Genomic DNA, 14,814 nt, shown 5'->3' with positions numbered 1-14,814 from the left:
GTGTGGAACAACGTCTGAATAGCACAACATACCTAAGTATTGTTGCTGATCAAGTTCATCCTATCATGTTGATGGCGTATCCCAATGGAGATGGCTTCTTCCAACAAGACAATGCGCCATGCCACGGTACTCGTACTGTACAGGAGTGGTTTCAAGAACATGAGGGAGACTTTACCTTGCTTAGGTGGCCCTCACAATCACCAGATCTCAATCCAATTGAGCATTTGTGGGACGAAGTTAAAAGAGCCATCAGGCAGCTGGTTCCACAATACATCAAATCTCACAGAACTGGACAGTACTATTCATTAGGCATGGTGTCAGATTCCTTGCATCACCTTTCAACATCTCGTGGAGTCAATGCCAAGAAGAATCACCGCAGTATTGAAGGCAAAAGGTGGCCCAACAAAGTACTGATGGAGTGGTCATAATAATCTGGCCACTCAGTGTATATCTTTATCGGCTTTCCAGACACACCTGAAACAGTCTCAGCCTCTGAAGACAATTTACTAGTGTTTAGCTATGAGCTGAAAGGCCTTCTTCTGGGCCTCAGCCTCGGCCTGATCTTTCCTTTTTTTTTTTTTTGGCTTGGGTCTCCTCGTCTCTGTTATTAAAGGCCAGGTCTTTTTGAGGGGTTTGCGTTCCTGTGTCTATTTCGAACTTTGTGGCATATATCGGGGGCTAATTAGGATATAAAATGGGTGTTCAGAAGAAGGGATCCCTCTGGGGTGGTATCCATTTTGAGTCCGGCAATGAGACAGGTGGTTATATGGCTACAGAGTTGGCACCCTGGAGAATTGAGCTGATAGTCCCATTTTGGGTCAGTTTGGGGGGCCCTATCAGCACCAACCAGGTAGACTGCTATGTTCTATCTATATAGGGTATCGGCATGGTCTTTAGCTGCTAGCCAGATGTGCTCCTTTTCTTCTGGGGTTAGAGAGGACAGGTTGTTGTAGATGTTGTGACAGGTCAGGTCATAGAACTGGGTCAGGTACTCAAATTCCTTTGTAAAGGTGGTCAGGTCGGTGGAAAAAGACCCAAGATGCTTCTCAATCTATGGGAGGTCAGGCAAGGAAAATGGAATGTGTATCTGGACAATACCCTTGGCCCTGGCCATTTCTTGGAGGGAGAGGATAGGGGGCTGGACCTGGGCTGTCCTGAAATGTGTAAGAGGGGGGCTTGGTAAGGAGGATGAGGGGGTAGACAAAGAGGTGGAGTCCAAAGATGGGTGCGGTTGGAGGAGGCACTAAGGAGGTAAATTCTGGGGACCTGGAGGGAAATGGAGAATCAACTTATCAGAAGGGTCAAAGGAAGGGTCTGAAGGACCTGATACGTCGGGGAGGGACGTTCAGAAGCCTCAGAGTATAAATTTCCGGAGTTGGTAGAAGGGGGTTTGAGTGGAGAAGTAGGATTTGATAAGTAGAGCGGGTTTAACACAGAGAAGGGTGATTACAGAGTGTAAAGAAGGCCTGGATCTAGGGGATCTCTGACCACTTCCCATTGCAGTGATAGAAATTGTTTAAGTTCCAGAGAATGTTAAAATCAAAAGTTCCATTCTTGGGCCAGTGTGAGTCATTGTCTAATTTATATTGTTGATGAGGCACTTTGGCCAGAGCTCGAGCTAAGTCCCAGAGAATGTTAAAATCAAAAGTTCCATTCTTGTGCCAGTGTGAATCATTGTCTAATTTATATTGTGGATAAGGCACTTTGGCAAGAATTCCAGGATGGCCCATAAGGGAGGGAGACCTAATCAAGGACAGCAGTCATGTCACCGGAGTAGGATTCTGAGGTAAGCCTAGGTTGAGCTGCCACTGCTTACTGCTCTCTGACTAGCAAACTCAGAGTGACTGAAGGCGTGGCAATGGCTCCCCTTCCCCGCAGAACTCTCATGCCAAATGTTAGGGTCACCGAAAGAGGTATGCACAAGGCCAAAGTGGTAAGGGATTATAAATTTATTAGGCCACCTGTAAAACTAGATGGGCTGGGCCCCCAAATGGCACCAGCACCCAGGGACAGGGAGTCAGAGATCCTTTTTCTGGGCGAGTCCTGAGGGGAAAGATAATGGTCTTAGCAAGTGGTATATGGTCTAGGCAAAAGGGAATATTAGTTGTGAAGTGGTCTAAAGGTCAGCTACCAGCCGAGGGGCTGTTGATTCAGTTATTTGATCAGACCTAACACTAGTGTGTTTATAAATTTTCATTTTTTACTGTACATTTCCTTTTTATTAAATTTTCATTTATATTTTTTGTCCTTTTTGTTTTTAAAATGTTTATAGATTAAACAGTACATTTAGACATGTACTGTAAATAAAGCATAAAACAGAATAATTTGGGATCTGGAATGAATTCAATTTATATTACTTCTGAGAAAAAGTGATTTGGTTTTCGAGCAAATGGTTTCTCAAACAGCCTTCTGGAGTGAATTAAGTTGGAGAACCAAGGTTCCACTGTCATAGAAAACCTAGGCACTAAACTTAGGGACTTTGGTCTCACAGGGATTTTTGTGAGCTTGACCCCAAAGGCAACTGAACTAAAAGAAACAAAATATTTAAAAATGGGACTGCATCAAACTAAAAGCTTCTGCACAGGAAAAGAAACCATCAACAAAACAGAAAGGCCACCAACCTAATGAGAGAAAATTGCAAAAGATACTTCTGACAAGTAGTAAATATTCAAAATAATATCCAAAATATATAAGGATGCCATACAACTCCACAAAAATACAGTCTTATTTAAAAATGTACAGAGGCCCTGAACAGACACTTTTCCAAAGAAGATATGCAGATAGTCAACAGATATATTAAAAGATGCTTAACATTGCTAGTTGTAAGTGAGATACCTCCTCACATTTGTTAGATGCTGGGGGCCAGCCCCAGGGGTCCAGGGGTTCCCAAAGGTGTGGATGGAGACGGCAAAGAATGATTTACACAGAGACAGTGTTCAGAACTCTCTAGCTTTCCTTAGTCTCCGTGGATCTTCCCTGTGCCTGGCTGAGGCCACAGAGAAAGATCCCAAGGCAAGCTGAGCCTTTATTTTATAGTGAGAGGTAAACAAGGTAGTGGTTTCCATAGTTACACAGTTCTTGTGAGTTTCACTTGTTTTGGCCACTTCCTGCACTTCCCTCAGCCCATTAGCTTTCCAGATAAGATCTGGAGAGCCTCATAAGGTCAAGCCTAATTATGCTAAGAGGACTGTGCCCTCTAAGCTGGGAATTGTTTGTGACTTTGCCCACAGGTCAGTCCGAGGCTTAACCCTATATCAGCTCCCCACAGTTAGAATGGATTTTATCAATAACTCGGGAAATAACAAGCATTGGAGACTATGTTGAGAAGAAGGAAACCTTGCACACTGCTGGTGGGAATATAAATTGTTGCAGCCACCATGAAAAACAGTTTGGAGTTTCCTCAAAAATTAACACTAAAGCTACCATATGACCCAGTAATCCCCTCTTCTGGGTATCTACCTGAAAAAAATTGAAAATCATTATTTATAAAGATACAAGAAGCCCTGTGTTCATTGCAGCATTATTCACAATAACCAAGACATGGAAAAAACCTAAGTGTCCCTTGATAGATGATTAGATAAAGATGTGGTACATAAACAATGAAATATTACTCAGCCACAAAAAATGAAATATTGGCATTTGCAACAACACATGCAGTTAGCTCCCAAAAGCAACTGCAGTGGCTCTCATCTTATTAGACTATTCTTGCTGTCTCCTTTTCACTTCCAAAAACATGACCTCCAGTGTGACTGTCTATGATGGAGTCAAAGTGTTTAATGACATGAAGGTGTGTAAGTCCTCCACACCAGAGGACATGAAAAAGAACCAAAAGCTGGTGCTCTTCTGCCTGAGTAAGATAAGAATTTCATTCTGAAGGAGGTAAAGGAGATCTTGGGTAGGTGATGTGGGCCAGACTGTAGTGGCCTGTATGCCATCTTTGTCAAGAAGCGGCTGAACAGCTGCCACTACACCCTGGATGATGCAACTTATGAGACCAAGGAGAGCAAGAAGGAGGACCTGGTCTTTATCTTCTGGGCCCTCGATTCTTCATACCTTAAAAGCAAAATGCTTTATGCCAGTTTTCAAGGATGCCATCAAGAAGAAGCTGACAGGGATCAAGCATGAATCACAAGCAAACTGCTATTAGTGGAGGTCACTCTTCTGCACTCTAGTACAGAAGTTGGGGGTTAATGCTGTCCTTTCCGCGGAGGGCTATCCTTTGTGAGCTTCCTCCAGCTCCTTCCTGGAGCATCTGGCAGCCCCAGACCTGCCTGTGGAGGTTGCAGCCTGCTCCTGCCTGCCAGACTGTAGGGGCTGTGAGGATCCCCTACAGGGAAAGGCAATCCTTTCACCCAGTTACCACCCTCTGGACCTTCCTCCTCCCTCCACCACTAATAGTTCTGGCCTTCCCAAACTGTTTTGCTCTTCTGATTCCTCTTGGATTGAAGCACACCAATTCCCCCCCCCCCCCCCCCCCAAGGCTCCACAGTTGGTGGGAAGGAACTGTATAACACCCTAAATCCCCACCTGTTGTTCTTTCCTATGTGCCAATTTCTAAACACAATAGGACTCTTTGCTTATCTATTTAGTTTTGTGTATATATGCAGTGTTGTGGAGATTACCCCTCCCCATACTGCCTGGTTTCCTTATCTTTTTCCACCTGGTCAGGACCACTCATAGAAGCAGTACCAGTAAGGGACTTCAATTTTAAAAAAAACACACATACACAAAATCACAATCTAGATTGATTTTGAGAGTAACATGCTAAGTGAAATAAGATGAAAAAGAACAGAAACCATATGATTTCACTTATATGTGTGATACAAAACAAAAAGCAAAAAAAGAACAAAGAAACAACAAATTTATAAATTCCACAGAATGGTGGTTATTAGAGGGGAAGAGGTTAAAGGGAGATTATAAAAGGAGACTAGGCTTTGGGTAGTGACCTTACAACAGACTATATGCCGGAAGCCGGTCCATCCTTGCTGCTGGGGTTGGACCCCAGCAACTATACAGGTGTCAAGTTAGAGGTTGTACACCTGAAATGTATATAATAGTATTAACCAATGTTACCCCAAGAAATTTAATTTAAAAATACAGATATGTACCTTGAAACAAAAATATTTATAGCAGTGATGTAAGAAAAACAAAAGAGAAATAGAAAACTGGAAATGATCCAAGTATCTATCATTGTTGACCGGATAAACATGTTTTGTTATATTGACCCAATTGATTATTTTGCCATGTAAATGTATGAATTATTGCTGTCACAACGAAATGGATGAATTTTGTGACTGCATAAAAAAAAACAAAAAAACAACAACATGTAGTGGGTTGAGCATCATCTCATGCACCAAAAGATAGCCAGCTGAACTCCGGTAAGGGCACAAAAGAAAAAAATACTGAAGGAATATAAACTGAAAGAATGGAGATTAAAATGGCAATGGAATAAGTGGATGTTGCATGGACATGCTCCCAGGACCAAACTGAAATTACAACTAAAATTCAGAAAAACTCGCAGAATAATTAACTGAAAACTCAATGGAGAGAACCCTGATAACTGAGAATGGAACGTGGAGACTGTAGGGACTGTTAGGAGGAGCGGAAATGCGAAAGTACTGGCAGGGCTGCTATAGACAGCAACTGAATTTCTGGAGAGATATCTCAGCTGTGTGGGGTTGCCACTGAGAATTTTGGGGTCTAATCCCCAAGGTGGGCCCCCCCAGCAGAGAGCTCCAGAACTGAGAGTGGTACACATATAACATATGGCTATGAAAAGCAGCAGGGTTGCTGTCTGCCAGGGATGGAAGGCTGGAAATGTAGGCACCCGCTTAAAGGACCAACACACAAAAATCCCTGTGCAGCCACTCATCTTTTGTTCCGCCAGAAGGAGGGCAAAGTGAACTAGAGCTGTGTGAGCAGAAGCTAGTGTTGGGGGCTCTGGGGATACAGCTTAGAAGGCAAACACCCAGTTACCTGTGCTGAGTCTTTTCCTCTTGCTGTGGAGGATATCTTTCTCAAGCAGATAATTGCTATGCAGGTAATTTTGCTGCGGGGGGTGGGGGGCTAGGGGGTGAGGAAGGGCAAACAGTTGACCCACCCTATTGGAAAAATGCCTTGACCCACAGTGTGGAGTTTCTGAGGCCCAATAAGACACTGAGAATAACATTTAGCATCCGGGCAGAAGCAATTGCCCCACCGTGTTGGGAAAACTGGCCAAACCTGTGGGCAGTTGCCTGAATCCAATCAGTTTGCGGCAGAGGCGGTCTCTGGAGACTTTGAGTCTTTATCTGACCTAATTAGTCATGTATAGCATTTGACACTGTCCTTTCTGCACTAGAGATTTAGAGACGTAGTTGGTCTACCTCATACATAGTCACAAACACAAATAGGCAACCAAAATGAGGAGACGAAGAAACAACCCCCAAAGGATAGAACAAGATTATTCTCCAGAAGAACAGATAAATGAAATGGAGATAAGAAATTTATCTCTTACAGAGTTCAAAATAATGATGGAAAGATGCCCAACAGTATGAGAAAAGATACAGTAACTATGAAAACATAAATAAATAACATAGCACAAATGAAGAACACATTGGAAGGAATACAGTCTGCCTTAGGGGGAGCTGAGGAGTGAATCAGTGAATCAGAAGACAGGGTAGAAAAAAATCACTCAGTGAAACAAAAAGATAAATCAATTAAAAAACAGGAGGACAGCTTGTCTAAAAGCGGCCCACCTCACAAAAACAAACAAACAACAAAACAAAACAAATACAGGATGAGAGTGAAGGGATGGGGAAAAATTTTCCATGGAAATGGAAAAGAAAAATAGCTGGAGTAGCAATAGAACTCATATCTGACAAATGTACTTCAAAATGAAGGCCATCACAATAGACAACAAAGGTCACTACATAATACTAAAGGGATCCATCCAACAAGAGGATATAACCCTGGTAAACATGTATGCACCCAATATAGGAGCACCTAAATATATTAAATAAACAAAACTTCTAGGGGACTTTAACGGAGAGATTAATAACAATGCAGTCATAGTAGGTGTCTTCAATACCCCTCTGATTTCACTAGATCTTCCAGACAAAAACTTAACAAGGAAACAGTGAATCTAAAGCACACACTGGATCAATTGGATTTAATTGACATTTATAGAACATTTCACCCCAACGCAGCAGAACATACATACATTCTTCTCAAGTGCACACGGATCGTTCACAAAGATAGACCACATGTTAGGACACAAAACAAGTTGCTACAAGTTCAAGAAGATTGAAATCATATAAAGCATCTTCTCAGATCACAGTGCAATGAAATTAGAAATCAATTACAGTAAAAACACCCAAAAACATTCAAACACATGGAGGCAAAATAGCATCTTATTAAACAATGAATGGATTACCAACGAGATCAAGAAAGAAATAAAAACCTTCCTGGAATCAAGTGAAAATGAACACACACAACCTAAAATCTCAGGGACACAGCAAAAGCAGTCCTGAGCAGGAAGTTCATAGCATTACAGGCCTACTTCAAAAAACAAGAAAAGTTAATAAGAAAGTATCTAACACTACAACTTAAAGAAATAGAGAACAATAAGAAAAGCCCAGAATTAGTAAAAGGAAGGAGATAATAAAAATTAAAGCAGAAGTAAATAACATGGAGACTAAAAAAATAATACAAAATATCAATGAAACTAAGAGCTGGTTCTTTGAAAAGATAAACAAGATTGATGAGCCTTTAGCCAGACCCATCAAGAAACAAAGAGGATTCCCAAATTAATAAAATCAGAAAGGAAAGCGGAGAAGTAACCAATGACACCACAGAAATTAAAGCATTGTAAGAAAATACCATGAACAACTATATGCCAACAAGCTGGACAATGGATGAAATGGACAAATTCTTGGAAAAATGCAGTCTCCCAAAATTGAGTCAGAGATCAATGGGGGGGGGGGGGGCAGGGGGGGGGGGGGAGCATATGTAATACCTTTAGCAATAAAGATTTAAAAATAAATTGAAAAACAACCACCAAAAAACCATGTATTAGAAAACTGTACACTTTACTAAAAAAGTCAGGTTAAGCTGTCTATAGGTTACATGTGTCATTTATCATTTGTGGGGAGCCGCTATAGGGTTAAACCTCAGACTGACCTGTTGGCAAAGTCACAAACAAGTCCCAGCTTAGAGGGCACAGTCCTCTTAAGCATAATTAAGCATGATCTTATAAGCTCCCTAGATCTTACCTGGGAAGCTAATGGGCTGAGGGAAGTGCAACAAGAACAAAAACAAGTGAAACTCACAAGAACAGTGTAACTTTGGTAACCACTACCTTGTTTACCTCTGACTATAAAAATAAAGGCTCAGCTTGCCTCAGGATCTTTCTCTGTGGCCTCAGCCAGGCACAGGAAGATCCACAGAGACAAAAGATAGTTAGAGAGTTCTGAACGCTGTCTCCGTGTAAAACATTCTTCGCCGACTCCATCCACACCTTTGGAAACCCCTGGACCACTGGGACTGGACCCCGGCAATCATTAAACTATAATTTACAAATACCAATAAAAGTATAAACTTAAAATTTTAAAATACAGATTACTTGAGGATGGGGAGAGAGGGAGGAGGGCATGGAATGGAGAAACATAACATAAATGGACATTACTGGTAGTATTTTGTTAATGGTTTGAAGATACTTAGTATTTTTAGTAGAATATTATACTTTATGATTAATGTATTTTGCGTGTTTTTTATGTGCATCAAATGTAAAGGCATGTTTACCCCAATATTATAATGTTGGTGTAAACATGCCTTTACATTCCTAGTTTGGGTTTTTTTTCCAAAGGCCCTAAGAAGGACCAGAGCAATGTGTTCAAGTAAGATATTTTAACTGTAGTTATTTAAGACTGCTGTCTCTCTTCATCTTGATTTCTCCTTATTTTATTACCACCTGACAGCACAGTGGTTTCAGGCATTTTGTGATTAGATATATATTTATTACAGGTTTAATAAAATACAATGATGGCTCACAATCCCAGGTGATTATTGCCTTATCAACCTGATTGTGATAGGAATGTAGTCTACACTGCCTGACACCTGAAATATGTGCATAGTGAAGAAGTAAGGATTGAGGTTTATGAAACCAAAAATACTGGGGTGGTAAACCAATTATCTGATATTTAAAATTGTATGTAGAGTATTTAGTTCTCATAGATTTCCAGTGAAAACAGAACTTTTGTTAGAAATATACTCACTAACAACATATTCAATTAAAAATTAACCGTATTTTTTTCCATTTTGTCAGGTATTGTACCTTCAAACTAAAATACTTTTTATGTTTATAGGGCACAAAGTTGTAGCAGTACCAACAAGAAGTATGTCTTGAGGTAAAACAAATGTTTTCTACATCCAAATTACCAATTTAAAAAATCATCCATGCCAGAGGGAAGACTTGGTTTATTCATTGTCTATTTCACAAATATTTCAAAAATTGTATTCATGAAGAAGCCATCTAATATGCAGTGATATAGGAAAAATAGAATTGTAAATTGTATCAGGCCCTTAACTAACATGTTCTTTATTTTGTTAGATAACTTGTCTTTCATGTGTCATAATTATTTTTGTTTTGTTTATGTTATTTCTTTCCCTTCTAACCTGGCAGTATTTCTTTGTTTTCTTAAAAATTTTTTTCAATTACAGTTGACATACAATATTATATTTGTTTTAGGTGTACAATATAGTTATTAGACAGTTATATAACTTACAAAGTGATCACCCTGATAGGTCTAGTACCCGTGTGACAGCACAGTGGCTTTTACAGTATTAGTGACTAGATCTCCTATCCTCATGACTGTTTTTATAACAGGCAATTTGTACTTTTTAATACCTTCACTTTTTTCATCTATCCTCCCAATCCTCCTCCTCTCTGGCAACCATCAATTTGTTCTTTGTATCAATGAGTTAATTTCTGTTTTGTTTGTTCGTATATTTTGTTTTATAGATTCCGCATGTAAGTCAAATTATACAGTATTTGCCTTTGCTTGTCTGACTTATTTCACTTAGCATAACATCCTCTAGGTCTGCGGTTCTCAACCTGTGGGTCGCGACCCTTTTGGGGGTCGAACGACCCTTTCACAGGGGTCGCCTAAGACCATCGGAAAACACATATATAATTACATATTGTTTTTGTGATTTATCACTATGCTTTAATTATTTTCAATTTGTAACAATGAAATTGGGGGTCACCACAACATGAGGAACTGTATTAAAGGGTTGTGGCATTAAGAAGGTTGAGAACCACTGCTCTAGGTACATCCACATTGTAAAAAATGGTAAGACTTCCTTCTTTTTTATGGTTTAGTAATATTCCATTGTATATATGTACTACATCTTTTAATCCATTTGTCTGTTTTTTTAAAATATATTTTTATTGATTTCAGAGAGGGAGAGGGAGAGATAGATAGATAGATAGATAGATAAATGATTAGAGAGAATCATTGATCAGCTGCCTCCTGCACCACCACCACCACCCCCCACACCCCCACTGTGGTTTGAGCCTGCAACCCTGGGATGTGCCCTGATCTGGGATCAAACCATGACCTCCTGGTTCATGGGTTGACACTACACCACTGAGTCACGCCAGCTGGGCTATCCTTTTGTCTATTGATGGAAACTTAGATTGCTTTCATATTTTTGCTATTGTAAACAATGCTTCAGTTCATATATTGTTTAGAATTATTGTTCACATATTAAGGAAGTCGCACATTTTTCATATGTAGATTAACCATCTATATGTTCTATTTGAAAAAATCTCTTTGGGTGCTCTGCATATTTTTAATTGTAGTGTTTGGTTCTTTTCAGTGTTAAAATTTCATGAGTGTCTTATGCATTTTGGATATTAGCTTCTTATTGAGTATATCATGGGCAAATACCTTCTCCTATTTAGTAGGTTGCCTTTTAGTTTTGTTCATAGTTTTATTCACTGTGCAAAACTTTAGTTTGATGTAGTCCAATTGGTTTATTTTTCTTTAGTTTCCCTTGCCTGAGGAGATGTTTCCAAAAAATATTATTAAGAGCAATGTCAAAGAATTTACTGCCTGTGTTTCCTTTCCAAGAGTTTTATGGTTTCAGGTCTTACACTAAGTAGTTAATCCATTTTTAGTTTATCTTTTTACATGGTGTAAGAAAGAGATCCAGTTTCATTATTTTGCATATATCTGTCCAGGTTTCCCAATACTATTTATTGAAGAGACTGTTTTTACCTCTTGTATATTCTTGCCTCCTTTGTAATAGAATAATTGGCCATATTGGTTTGTTATTGGCCTATTCAGGTGTTTTGATTCTTCCTGATTTAATTTTGGGAGACTGTGTTTTTCTAGGAATTTGTCTATTTCATCTACATTGTCCAGCTTGTTGGCATATAGTAGTTCATAGTATTTTCTTACAATCCTTTGTATTTCTGTGGTGTCAGTGGTTACTTCTCCACTTTTGTTTCCAGTTTTATTTATTTGGGTCCTCTCTCTTTGTTTCTTGATGAGTCTAGCTAATGGTTTATCAATTTGTTTATCTTTTCAAAGAACCACCTCTTAGTTTCATTGATTTTTTTGTATTATTATTTTTTTAGTCTCTATGTTATTTATTTCTGCTCTAACCTTTATTATTTCCTTCCTTCTGCTTACTCTGTGCTTTTGTTATAGTTCTCTTTCTAGTTCTTTAAGTTGTAGAGTTAGATAGTTTCTTATTAACTTTTCTTGTATTTTGAGGTATGCCTGTAGTGTTACAGAAAAACCGGAGAAAAACCAAGCAACGCTCTGAGAGTTTGGAGTTACGCTTTATTCTCCGTGGTGGGCTCAGAGAAAATGAATTCAAATTCTAAGCAGAGCTACAAGCAGAACTTCCCTTTTTATGAAAGAGCCAGCCCTTTGTGCGCTTAGTGGTTATCTTGCTGGTGGCCTTGAAAACTACACAGTTCTATCCAATTAAAAAATGCACCTGGCATGGCATTGGGCGTATCTGGTCTCTGGCCTACAAGGTCAGACAGCTAAGTTTATCTTCCTCATTATTCAAGCAGGCTAAAGCGGGCTAGAAAGCAAACTTATTTTTTCAGAATAAGAGGCCGTCTAAAGAATAGCAGAGAATTCCAAACAGTAGTTTTACAGAATAGGGGTTTGCCTTCTCAGTAGTGCTATGAACTTCCCACTCAGGACTGCTTTGCTGTGTCCCTGAGATTTTAGGTTGTTGTGTATTCATTTTCACTTGTTTCCAGGAAGGTTTTTATTTCTTTCTTGATCTCGTTGGTAATCCATTCATTGTTTAATAAGATGCTATTTTGCCTCCATGTGTTTGAATGTTTTTGGGTGTTTTTACTGTAATTGATTTCTAATTTCGTTGCACTGTGATCTGAGAAGATGCTTGATATGATTTCAATCTTCTTGAACTTGTGTAGCCTTGGTTTGTGTCCTAACATGTGGTCTATCTTTGTGAATGATTCATGTACACTTGAGAAGAATGTATATTCTGCTGCATTGGGGTGAAATGTCCAATAAATGTCAATTAAATCCATCTGATTCACTGTGAATTTTAGAGTCTCTGTTTCCTTGTTAAGTTTCTGTCTGGAAGATCTATCCAGTGAAGTGAGAGAGGTGGAGGGGTGTTGAAGTCCCCTACTATGACTGTATTGTCGTCGATCTCTCCGTTAAAGTCCTCTAGAACAGTGGTCATCAACCGGTATTCCGCGGACCACTGGTGGTCCATGAGGTCTGAAAGGTTGGCGACTGCTGATTTAAGGAAACCTTTGGAGCAGCCGTCGCCAACTTGGCGACCACTGCTATAGAAGTTTGTTTATATATTTAGGTTCTCCTTTATTGGGTGCATATATGTTTACCAGGGTTATATCCTCTTGTTGTATCGATCCCTTTAGTATTATGTAGTGACTTTTGTTGTTTCTTGTGATGGCCTTCATTTTGAAGTGTATTTTATCAGATATGAGTATTGCTACTCCAGGTTTTTTTTTCTTTTCCATTTGCATGGAAAATTTTTTTCCACCCCTTCACTCCCATCCTGTTTGTGTCTTTTGTTTTGAGGTTGGTCTCTTTTAGACAGGATATAGTTGGGTCAAGTTTTTGTATCCATATAGCTACTCTACGCCTTTTGATTGGAGCATTTAATCCATTTACATTTAGGGTTATTGATAGGAACTTATTTATTGCCATTTTAATTCTGTATGGCTAGGTTTCTCTCTGTGTTTCTTCTTCTCATTACAGCAAACCCTTTAGCATTTCTTGTAATGCTGGCTTGGTGGTGATGTACTCCTTTACCTTTTTTTGTCTGGAAAGCCCTTTATTTGATTGTTTATTTTGAATGATAGCCTTCCTGGATATAGTAATCTTGGTCTCAGATCCTTGCTTTCCATTGCCTTGAGTACTTCATGCCATTCCCTTCTGGCCTGTAGAGATTCTGATGAGAAATCAGGTGTCAGCCTTATGGGAACTCCTTTGTAGGTAACAGTTTGTTTTTGTCTAGCTGCCTTAAAGATTCTTCCTTTGTCTTTTTTTGGTATTTCAATTATGATGTGTCTGGGCGTGGGCCTGTTTGGGTTCTTCTTGTTTGGGGTTCTCTGTACCTCCTGCACTTGTGTGACTTTTTCCTTTAACAGATTATGGAAATATTCTGCCATTTCTTCAAACACCTTCTCTATGCCTTTCTCCCTTTCTGCCTCTTCTGGCACACTTGGCTATTGTAATATTGTTACGTTTCACATTGTTCTACAGCTCCCTTAAGCTGTTCTCCTGTCTTTTAATTGTGTGTTTTTTTTGGTTCTCTGATTGAGTGATATTTTCAACGCTGTCTTCTGATTCACTGATTCAATCCTCAGCTTCTCGTAATCGGCTCTGTATTCCTTCCGACTTTGTGTATTTGTGTTATGTCATTCTTTATCTCAGACTGTTCTTTTTTCATAGTTACTATATCTTTTTTCATGCTGTTGAGCATTTTTTCCATCATTACTCTGACCTCTGATTCAGATAAATTTCTTATCTCTGCTTCATTTATCTCTTCTTGAGAATTCTCTATTTCCTTCATTTGGGAGTTGTTTCTTTGTCTCATTTTGGCTTTCTGTTTGGGTTTGACTATGTATTAGGTCAGTGATGGTGAACCTATGACACGTGTGTCAGAGGTGACACGCGAACTCATTTTTTTTGGTTGATTTTTCTTTGTTAAATGGCATTTAAATATATAAAATAGCCCTAGCCGGTTTGGCTCAGTGGATAGAGCGTCGGCCTGTGGACTCAAGGGTCCCAGGTTCGATTCCACAGTGATGGTGAACCTATGACATGCGTGTCAGAGGTGACATGCGAACTCATTTTTTTGGTTGATTTTTCTTTGTTAAATGGCATTTAAATATATAAAATAAATATCAAAAATATAAGTCTTTGTTTTACTATGGTTGCAAATATCAAAAAATTTCTATATGTGACACAGCACCAGAGTTAAGTTAGGGTTTTTCAAAATGCTGACACGCTGAGCTCAAAAGGTTCGCCATCACTGTATTAGGTAGATCCTCTACACCTCTCAATCTCTAGTGCATGACAGTGTTAAAAGGTATTTCTGACTAATTAGATCAGCCATAGACTCAAAGCCGCCAGAGACCATCTCTACCTACAGACTGATAGGATTCCAACTTGAATTGCCCCCCGGCAATTGTCCTCAGGTGTGGGGAGAGTTTTTTTAATAGGGTGGGGCAGTTGTTTCTGCCTGGAGGCTAATTGTTATTTTTAATCTCTTAAGTGGCATCAGGCAAGGTATTTTCCAATAGGG

The 14,814-nt window shown here is 39.4% G+C and overlaps 1 protein-coding gene and 1 pseudogene across 2 annotated transcripts in view; both read left to right on the top strand.

Moving 5' to 3' along the window:
- Nucleotides 1–14,814, top strand: part of ATF7IP2 (activating transcription factor 7 interacting protein 2) — a 79,326-nt gene that overhangs the window by 3,949 nt on the left and 60,563 nt on the right. Inside the window, exon 2 of one of the 2 annotated variants that reach the window (XM_014544193.1) lies at nucleotides 9,345–9,386. The gene's annotated coding sequence lies outside the window, so the exon portion shown is untranslated. Of the gene's footprint in view, nucleotides 1–9,302; nucleotides 9,387–14,814 lie in introns of those variants that run through there. The other variant, XM_014544194.1, reaches the window with a different exon arrangement.
- On the top strand, nucleotides 3,734–4,225 carry LOC102244735 (annotated as a pseudogene).

This window comes from Myotis brandtii, unplaced genomic scaffold (assembly GCF_000412655.1).
Source record: "Myotis brandtii unplaced genomic scaffold, ASM41265v1 scaffold355, whole genome shotgun sequence".
Classification (NCBI taxonomy): Eukaryota; Metazoa; Chordata; class Mammalia; order Chiroptera; family Vespertilionidae; genus Myotis; species Myotis brandtii.
The sequence above is the reverse complement of the archived record's forward strand: the minus strand, read 5'-3'. Positions and strand labels throughout refer to the sequence as shown.